This window comes from Ambystoma mexicanum, chromosome 13 (assembly GCF_040938575.1).
Source record: "Ambystoma mexicanum isolate Mex_15411 chromosome 13, UKY_AmexF1_1, whole genome shotgun sequence".
NCBI lineage: Eukaryota > Metazoa > Chordata > Amphibia > Caudata > Ambystomatidae > Ambystoma > Ambystoma mexicanum.
The window spans coordinates 159,917,569-159,926,086 of NC_090938.1; positions in this window are offsets into that span (position 1 = coordinate 159,917,569).

The window sequence follows — 8,518 nt, forward strand, 5'->3', positions numbered from 1 at the left end:
TCCATGAAGGACGTGAGCCGGGCACGGTATCCATAAAAGATATGAATTGCACTCTATATCCATGAAGGACGTGAGCTGGGTACTGTATACATAAATGACGTCAATTGCACTCTACATCTATGAAGCAAGTGAGCTAGGCACTGTATCCATAAAAGAGGTGAATTGCACTCTATTTCCATAAAGTACGTGAGCTGGGCACTGTATCCATAAAAGACGTGAATTGGACTCTGTATCCAGGAAGGACATGAGCTCTGCACTGTATCCATAAAAGACGTGAATTGCACTCGATATCCCTAAAGGAAGTGTGCTGGTCATTGTATCCATAAACGAAGTCAAGTGCACTCTACATCTCTGAAGGAAGTGAGCTAGACACTATACCCATAAAAGACTTGAATTGCACTCTGTATCCCTGAAGGAGATGAGCTGGGCACTGAATCCATAAAAGACGTGAATTGCACTCAATATCCCTGAAGGAAGTGTGCTGGTCACTGTATCCATAAAAGACGTCAATAGCACTCTATATCCCTGAAGTATGTGAGCTGTGCACTGTATCCATAAAAGACATGAATGGACTCTGTATCCATGAAGGACATGAGCTCTGCACTGTATCCGTAAAAGATGTGAATTGCACTCTATATCCCTAAAGGAAGTGTGCTCGTCACTGTATCCATAAACAACATCAATTGCACTCTATATCCCTAAAGGGCGTGAGCTGGGCACTGTATCCATTAAAGATGTGAATTGCACTCTATATCCCTGAAGGAAGTGAGCTGGCCACTGTATCCATAAAATACATCAATTGCATTCCAATATCCCTGAAGGACTTGTGCTGGGCACTGTATCCATAAAAGATTTGAATTGCACTCTATATCCCTGAAGGAAGTGTGCTGGCCACTGTATCCATAAAAGACATGAATTGCACTGTATGTCCATGAAGGACGTGTGATGGGCACTGTATCCATAAAAGACATGAATTGCACTCCATATCCATGAAGGATGTGAGCTGGGCACTGTATCCATAAAAGACATGATTTGCTCTTTGCATGCCTGAAGGAAGTGAGCTGGGCACTGTATCCATAAAAGAAGTGAATTGGACTCTGTATCCACGAAGGACATGAGCTCTGCACTGTATCCATAAATGACGTGAATTGCACTCGATATCCCTAAAGGAAGTGTGCTGGTCACTGTATCCATAAACATCCTCAATTGCACTCTACATCTCTGAAGGAAGTGAGCTAGGCCCTGTAAGCATAAAAGACGTGAATTGCACTCGATATCCCTGAAGGAAGTGTGCTGGTCACTGTATCCATAAAAGACCTCAATTGCACTCTATATCCCTGAAGGACGTGAGCTGGGCACTGTATCCATAAAAGATGTGAATTGCACTCTATATCCCTGAAGGAAGTGAGCTGGCCACTGTATCCATAAAAGACATCAATTGCATACAAATATCCCTGAAGGACTTGCGCTGGGCACTGTATCCATGAAAGATGTGAATTGCAGTCCATATCCCTGAAGGAAGTGATCTGGCCACTGTATCCATAAAAGACATGAATTGCACTCTATATGCCTGAAGGAAGTGATCTGGGCACTGTATTCATAAAAGAAACTAATCGCCCTCTATACCCCTGAAGGACGTGAGCTGGGCACTGTATCCATAAAAGATGTGAATTGCACTCGATATCCCTGAAGGAAGTGTGCTGGTCACTGTATCCATAAAAGACGTCAATTGCACTCTATATCCCTGAAGGACGTGAGCTGGGCACTGTATTATTAAAAGATGTGAAGTGCACTCTATATCCGTGAAGGAAGTGAGCTGTCCACTGTATCCATAAAAGACGTGAATTGCATTCTATGTCCATGAAGGACGTGAGCTGGGTACTGCATCCATAAAAGACGTGAATTGCACTCTTTATCCCTGAAGGAAGTGAGCTGGCCACTGTATCCATAAAAGACATGAATTGCACTCTATGTCCATGAAGGACGTGAGCCGGGCCCGGTATCCATAAAAGATGTGAATTGCACTCTATATCCATGAAGGACGTGAGCTGGGTACTGTATACATAAATGACGTCAATTGCACTCTACATCTATGAAGGAAGTGAGCTAGGCACTGTATCCATAAAAGACGTGAATTGCACTCTATATCCCTGAAGGACATCAGCGGGGCACTGTATCCATAAAATACATCAATTGCTCGCTATATCCCTGAAGGACGTGAGCTGGGCACTGTATCTAGCTGGGCACTGTATCCATAAAAGACATCAATTGCTCGCTATATCCCTGAAGGACGTGAGCTGGGCACTGTATCCATAAAAGACGTCAATTGCACTCAAATATCCCTGAAGGAGGTGCGCTGGGCACTGTAGCCATATAAGATGTGAATTGCACTCTTTATCCCTGAAGGAAGTGAGCAGGCCACTGCATCCATAAAAGACATGAATTGCACTCCATATCCATGAAGGATGTGAGCTGGGTACTGTATCCATAAAGTTGTGCATTGCACACTATATCCCTGAAGGAAGTGAGCTAGGCACTGTATCCATAAAAGACATGAATTGCACTCCATATGCCTGAAGGAAGTGAGCTGGGCAATGTATCTATAAAAGAAACTAATTACACTCTATATCCATGAAGTATGTGAGCTGGGCACTGTATCCATAAAAGACGTGAATTGGGCTCTGTATCCACAAAGGACAATAGCTCTGCACTGTATCCATAAAAGACGTGAATTGCACTTGATATCCCTAAAGGAAGTGTGCTGGACACTCTATCCATAAACGACATCAATTGCACTCTACATCTCTAAAGGAAGTGAGCTAGGCACTGTATCCATAAAAGACATGAATTGCACTCCATATGCCTGAAGGAAGTGAGCTGGGCAATGTATCTATAAAAGAAACTAATTACACTCTATTTCCATGAAGTATGTGAGCTGGGCTCTGTATCCATAAAAGACGTGAATTGGACTCTGTATCCACGAAGGACAATAGCTCTGCACTGTATCCATAAAAGACATGAATTGCACTTGATATCCCCAAAGGAAGTGTGCTGGTCACTGTATCCATAAACGACATGAATTGCACTCTACATCTCTGAAGGAAGTGAGCTAGGCACTGTATCCATAAAAGACATGAATTGCACTTTACATGCCTGAAGGAAGTGAGCTGGGCACTGTATCCATAAAAGAAGTGAATTGGACTCTGTATCCACGAAGGACATGAGCTCTGCACTGTATCCATAAATGACATGAATTGCACTCGATATCCCTAAAGGAAGTGTGCTGGTCACTGTATCCATAAACATCCTCAATTGCACTCTACATCTCTGAAGGAAGTGAGCTAGGCCCTGTAAGCATAAAAGACGTGAATTGCACTCGATATCCCTGAAGGAAGTGTGCTGGTCACTGTATCCATAAAAGACGTCAATTGCACTCTATATCCCTGAAGGACGTGAGCTGGGCACTGTATCCATAAAAGATGTGAATTGCACTCTATATCCCTGAAGGAAGTGAGCTGGCCACTGTATCCATAAAAGACATCAATTGCATACAAATATCCCTGAAGGACTTGCGCTGGGCACTGTATCCATGAAAGATGTGAATTGCAATCTATATCCCTGAAGGAAGTGATCTGGCCACTGTATCCATAAAAGACATGAATTGGACTCTGTATCCAGGAAGGACATGAGCTCTGCACTGTATCCATAAAAGACGTGAATTGCATTCGATATCCCTAAAGGAAGTGTGCTGGTCATTGTATCCATGAACAACGTCAATTGCACTCTACATCTCTGACGGAAATGAGCTAGGCACGATACCCATAAAAGACTTGAATTGCACTCTATATCCCTGAAGGATATGAGCTGGGCACTGTATCCATAAAAGACGTGAATTTCACTCCATATCCCTGAAGGAAGTGAGCTGGCCACTGTATCCATAAAAGACATGAATGGACTCTGTATCCATGAAGGACATGAGCTCTGCACTGTATCCATAAAAGATGTGAATTGCACACTATATCCCTAAAGGAAGTGTGATGGTCCTTGTATCCATAAACAACATCAATTGCACTCTACATCTCTGAAGGAAGTTTGCTAGGCACTGTATCCATAAAAGACGTGAATTGCACTCTATATCCTTGAAGGAAGTGAGCTGGTCACTGTATCCATAAACAACATCAATTGCACTCTTCATCTCTGAAGGAAGTGAGCTAGGCACTGTGTCCATAAAAGACGTGAATTGCACTCTATATCCCTGAAGGACGTCAGCTGGGAACTGTATCCATAAAAGACATCAATTGCACTCTATATCCCTAAAGGACGTGAGCTCTGCACTGTATCCATAAAAGACATGAATTGCACTCTATATCCCTAAAGGACGTGAGCTGGGTACTGTATCCATAAAAGATGTTAATTGCACTCTATATGCCTGAAGGAAGTGAGCTGGCCTCTGTATCAATAAAAGACATGAATTGCACTGTATGTCCATGAAGGACGTGAGCTGGGCACTGTATCCATAAAAGACATGAATTGCACTCCATATCCATGAAGGATGTGAGCTGGTTACTGTATCCATAAAGATGTGCATTGCACACTATATCCCTGAAGGAAGTGAGCTGGGCACTGTATCCATAAAACACATGAATTGCACTCTATATGCCTCAAGGAAGTGAGCTGGGCACTGTATCCATAAAAGAAACTAATTGCACTCAATATCCATGAAGTACGTGAGCTGGGCACTGTATCCATAAAAGAAGTAAATTGGACTCTGTATCCACGAAGGACATGAACTCTGCACTGTATCCATAAATGACGTGAATTGCACTCGATATCCCTAAAGGAAGTGTGCTGGTCACTGTATCCATAAAAGACATGAATTGCATTCTATGTCCATGAAGGCCGTGAGCCGGGCACGGTATCCATAAAAGATATGAATTGCACTCTATATCCATGAAGGACGTGAGCTGGGTACTGTTTACATAAATTACGTCAATTGCACTCTACATCTATGAAGGAAGTGAGCTAGGCACTGTATCCATAAAAGAGGTGAATTGCACTCTATTTCCATAAAGTACGTGAGCTGGGCACTGTATCCATAAAGACGTGAATTGGACTCTGTATCCAGGAAGGACATGAGCTCTGCACTGTATCCGTAAAAGACGTGAATTGAACTCGATATCCCTAAAGGAAGTGTGCTGGTCATTGTATCCATAAATGAAGTCAAGTGCACTCTACATCTCTGAAGGAAGTGAGCTAGACACTATACCCATAAAAGACGTGAATTGCACTCTGTATCCCTGAAGGACGTGAGCTGGGCACTGTATCCATAAAAGATGTGAATTGCACTCGATATCCCAGAAAGAAGTGTGCTGGTCACTGTATACATAAAAGACGTCAATTGCACTCTATATCCCTGAAGGACGTGAGCTGGGCACTGTATCCATAAAACACATGAATTGCACTCTATATGCCTCAAGGAAGTGAGCTGGGCACTGTATCCATAAAAGAAACTAATTGCACTCAATATCCATGAAGTACGTGAGCTGGGCACTGTATCCATAAAAGAAGTAAATTGGACTCTGTATCCACGAAGGACATGAACTCTGCACTGTATCCATAAATGACGTGAATTGCAGTCGATATCCCTAAAGGAAGTGTGCTGGTCACTGTATCCATAAAAGACATGAATTGCATTCTATGTCCATGAAGGCCGTGAGCCGGGCACGGTATCCATAAAAGATATGAATTGCACTCTATATCCATGAAGGACGTGAGCTGGGTACTGTTTACATAAATTACGTCAATTGCACTCTACATCTATGAAGGAAGTGAGCTAGGCACTGTATCCATAAAAGAGGTGAATTGCACTCTATTTCCATAAAGTACGTGAGCTGGGCACTGTATCCATAAAGACGTGAATTGGACTCTGTATCCAGGAAGGACATGAGCTCTGCACTGTATCCGTAAAAGACGTGAATTGAACTCGATATCCCTAAAGGAAGTGTGCTGGTCATTGTATCCATAAATGAAGTCAAGTGCACTCTACATCTCTGAAGGAAGTGAGCTAGACACTATACCCATAAAAGACGTGAATTGCACTCTGTATCCCTGAAGGACGTGAGCTGGGCACTGTATCCATAAAAGATGTGAATTGCACTCGATATCCCAGAAAGAAGTGTGCTGGTCACTGTATACATAAAAGACGTCAATTGCACTCTATATCCCTGAAGGACGTGAGCTGGGCACTGTATCCATAAAAGATGTGAATTGCACTCTATATCAGTGAAGGAAGTGAGCTGGCCACTGTATCTATAAAAGACGTGAATTGCATTCTATGCCCATGAAGGACGTGAGCTGGGTACTGTATCCATAAAAGACGTGAATTGGACTCTATATCCCTGAAGGAAGTGAGCTGGCCACTGTATCCATAAAAGACATGAATTGCACTCTATGTCTATGAAGCAAGTGAGCTAGGCACTGTATCCATAAAAGAGGTGAATTGCACTCTATTTCCATAAAGTACGTGAGCTGGGCACTGTATCCATAAAAGACGTGAATTGGACTCTGTATCCAGGAAGGACATGAGCTCTGCACTGTATCCATAAAAGACGTGAATTGCACTCGATATCCCTAAAGGAAGTGTGCTGGTCATTGTATCCATAAACGAAGTCAAGTGCACTCTACATCTCTGAAGGAAGTGAGCTAGACACTATACCCATAAAAGACGTGAATTGCACTCTGTATCCCTGAAGGAGATGAGCTGGGCACTGAATCCATAAAAGACGTGAATTGCACTCAATATCCCTGAAGGAAGTGTGCTGGTCACTGTATCCATAAAAGACGTCAATAGCACTCTATATCCCTGAAGTATGTGAGCTGTGCACTGTATCCATAAAAGACATGAATGGACTCTGTATCCATGAAGGACATGAGCTCTGCACTGTATCCGTAAAAGATGTGAATTGCACTCTATATCCCTAAAGGAAGTGTGCTCGTCACTGTATCCATAAACAACATCAATTGCACTCTATATCCCTAAAGGGCGTGAGCTGGGCACTGTATCCATTAAAGATGTGAATTGCACTCTATATCCCTGAAGGAAGTGAGCTGGCCACTGTATCCATAAAAGACATCAATTGCATTCCAATATCCCTGAAGAACTTGTGCTGGGCACTGTATCCATAAAAGATTTGAATTGCACTCTATATCCCTGAAGGAAGTGAGCTGGCCACTGTATCCATAAAAGACATGAATTGCACTGTATGTCCATGAAGGACGTGTGATGGGCACTGTATCCATAAAAGACATGAATTGCGCTCCATATCCATGAAGGATGTGAGCTGGGCACTGTATCCATAAAAGACATGATTTGCTCTTTGCATGCCTGAAGGAAGTGAGCTGGGCACTGTATCCATAAAAGAAGTGAATTGGACTCTGTATCCACGAAGGACATGAGCTCTGCACTGTATCCATAAATGACGTGAATTGCACTCGATATCCCTAAAGGAAGTGTGCTGGTCACTGTATCCATAAACATCCTCAATTGCACTCTACATCTCTGAAGGAAGTTAGCTAGGCCCTGTAAGCATAAAAGACGTGAATTGCACTCGATATCCCTGAAGGAAGTGTGCTGGTCACTGTATCCATAAAAGACGTCAATTGCACTCTATATCCCTGAAGGACGTGAGCTGGGCACTGTATCCATAAAAGATGTGAATTGCACTCTATATCCCTGAAGGAAGTGAGCTGGCCACTGTATCCATAAAAGACATCAATTGCATACAAATATCCCTGAAGGACTTGCGCTGGGCACTGTATCCATGAAAGATGTGAATTGCAATCCATATCCCTGAAGGAAGTGATCTGGCCACTGTATCCATAAAAGACATGAATTGCACTCTATATGCCTGAAGGACGTGAGCTGGGCACTGTATCCATAAAAGATGTGAATTGCACTCTATATCCATGAAGGAAGTGAGCTGGCCACTGTATCCATAAAATACCTGAATTGCACTGTATGTCCATGAAGGACGTGAGCCGGGCACTGTATCATAAAAGATGTGAATTGCACACTATATCCCTGAAGGAAGTGAGCTAGTCACTGTATCCATAAAAGACATGAATTGCATTCTATGTCCATGAAGGAAGTGAGCTGGGCACGTTATCCATAAAAGATGTGAATTGCACTCTATATCCATGAAGGACGTGAGCTGGGTACTGTATACATAAATGACGTCAATTGCACTCTACATCTACGAAGGAAGTGAGCTAGGCATTGTATCCATAAAAGAGGTGAATTGCATTCTATATCCCTGAAGGACGTCAGCTGGGCACAGTATCCATAAAAGACATCAATTGCACGCTATATCCCTGAAGGAAGTGAGCTGGCCACTGTATCCATAAAATACCTGAATTGCACTGTATGTCCATGAAGGACGTGAGCCGGGTACTGTATCCATAAAAGATGTGAATTGCACTCTATATCCATGAAGGATGTGAGCTGGGCACTGTATCCATA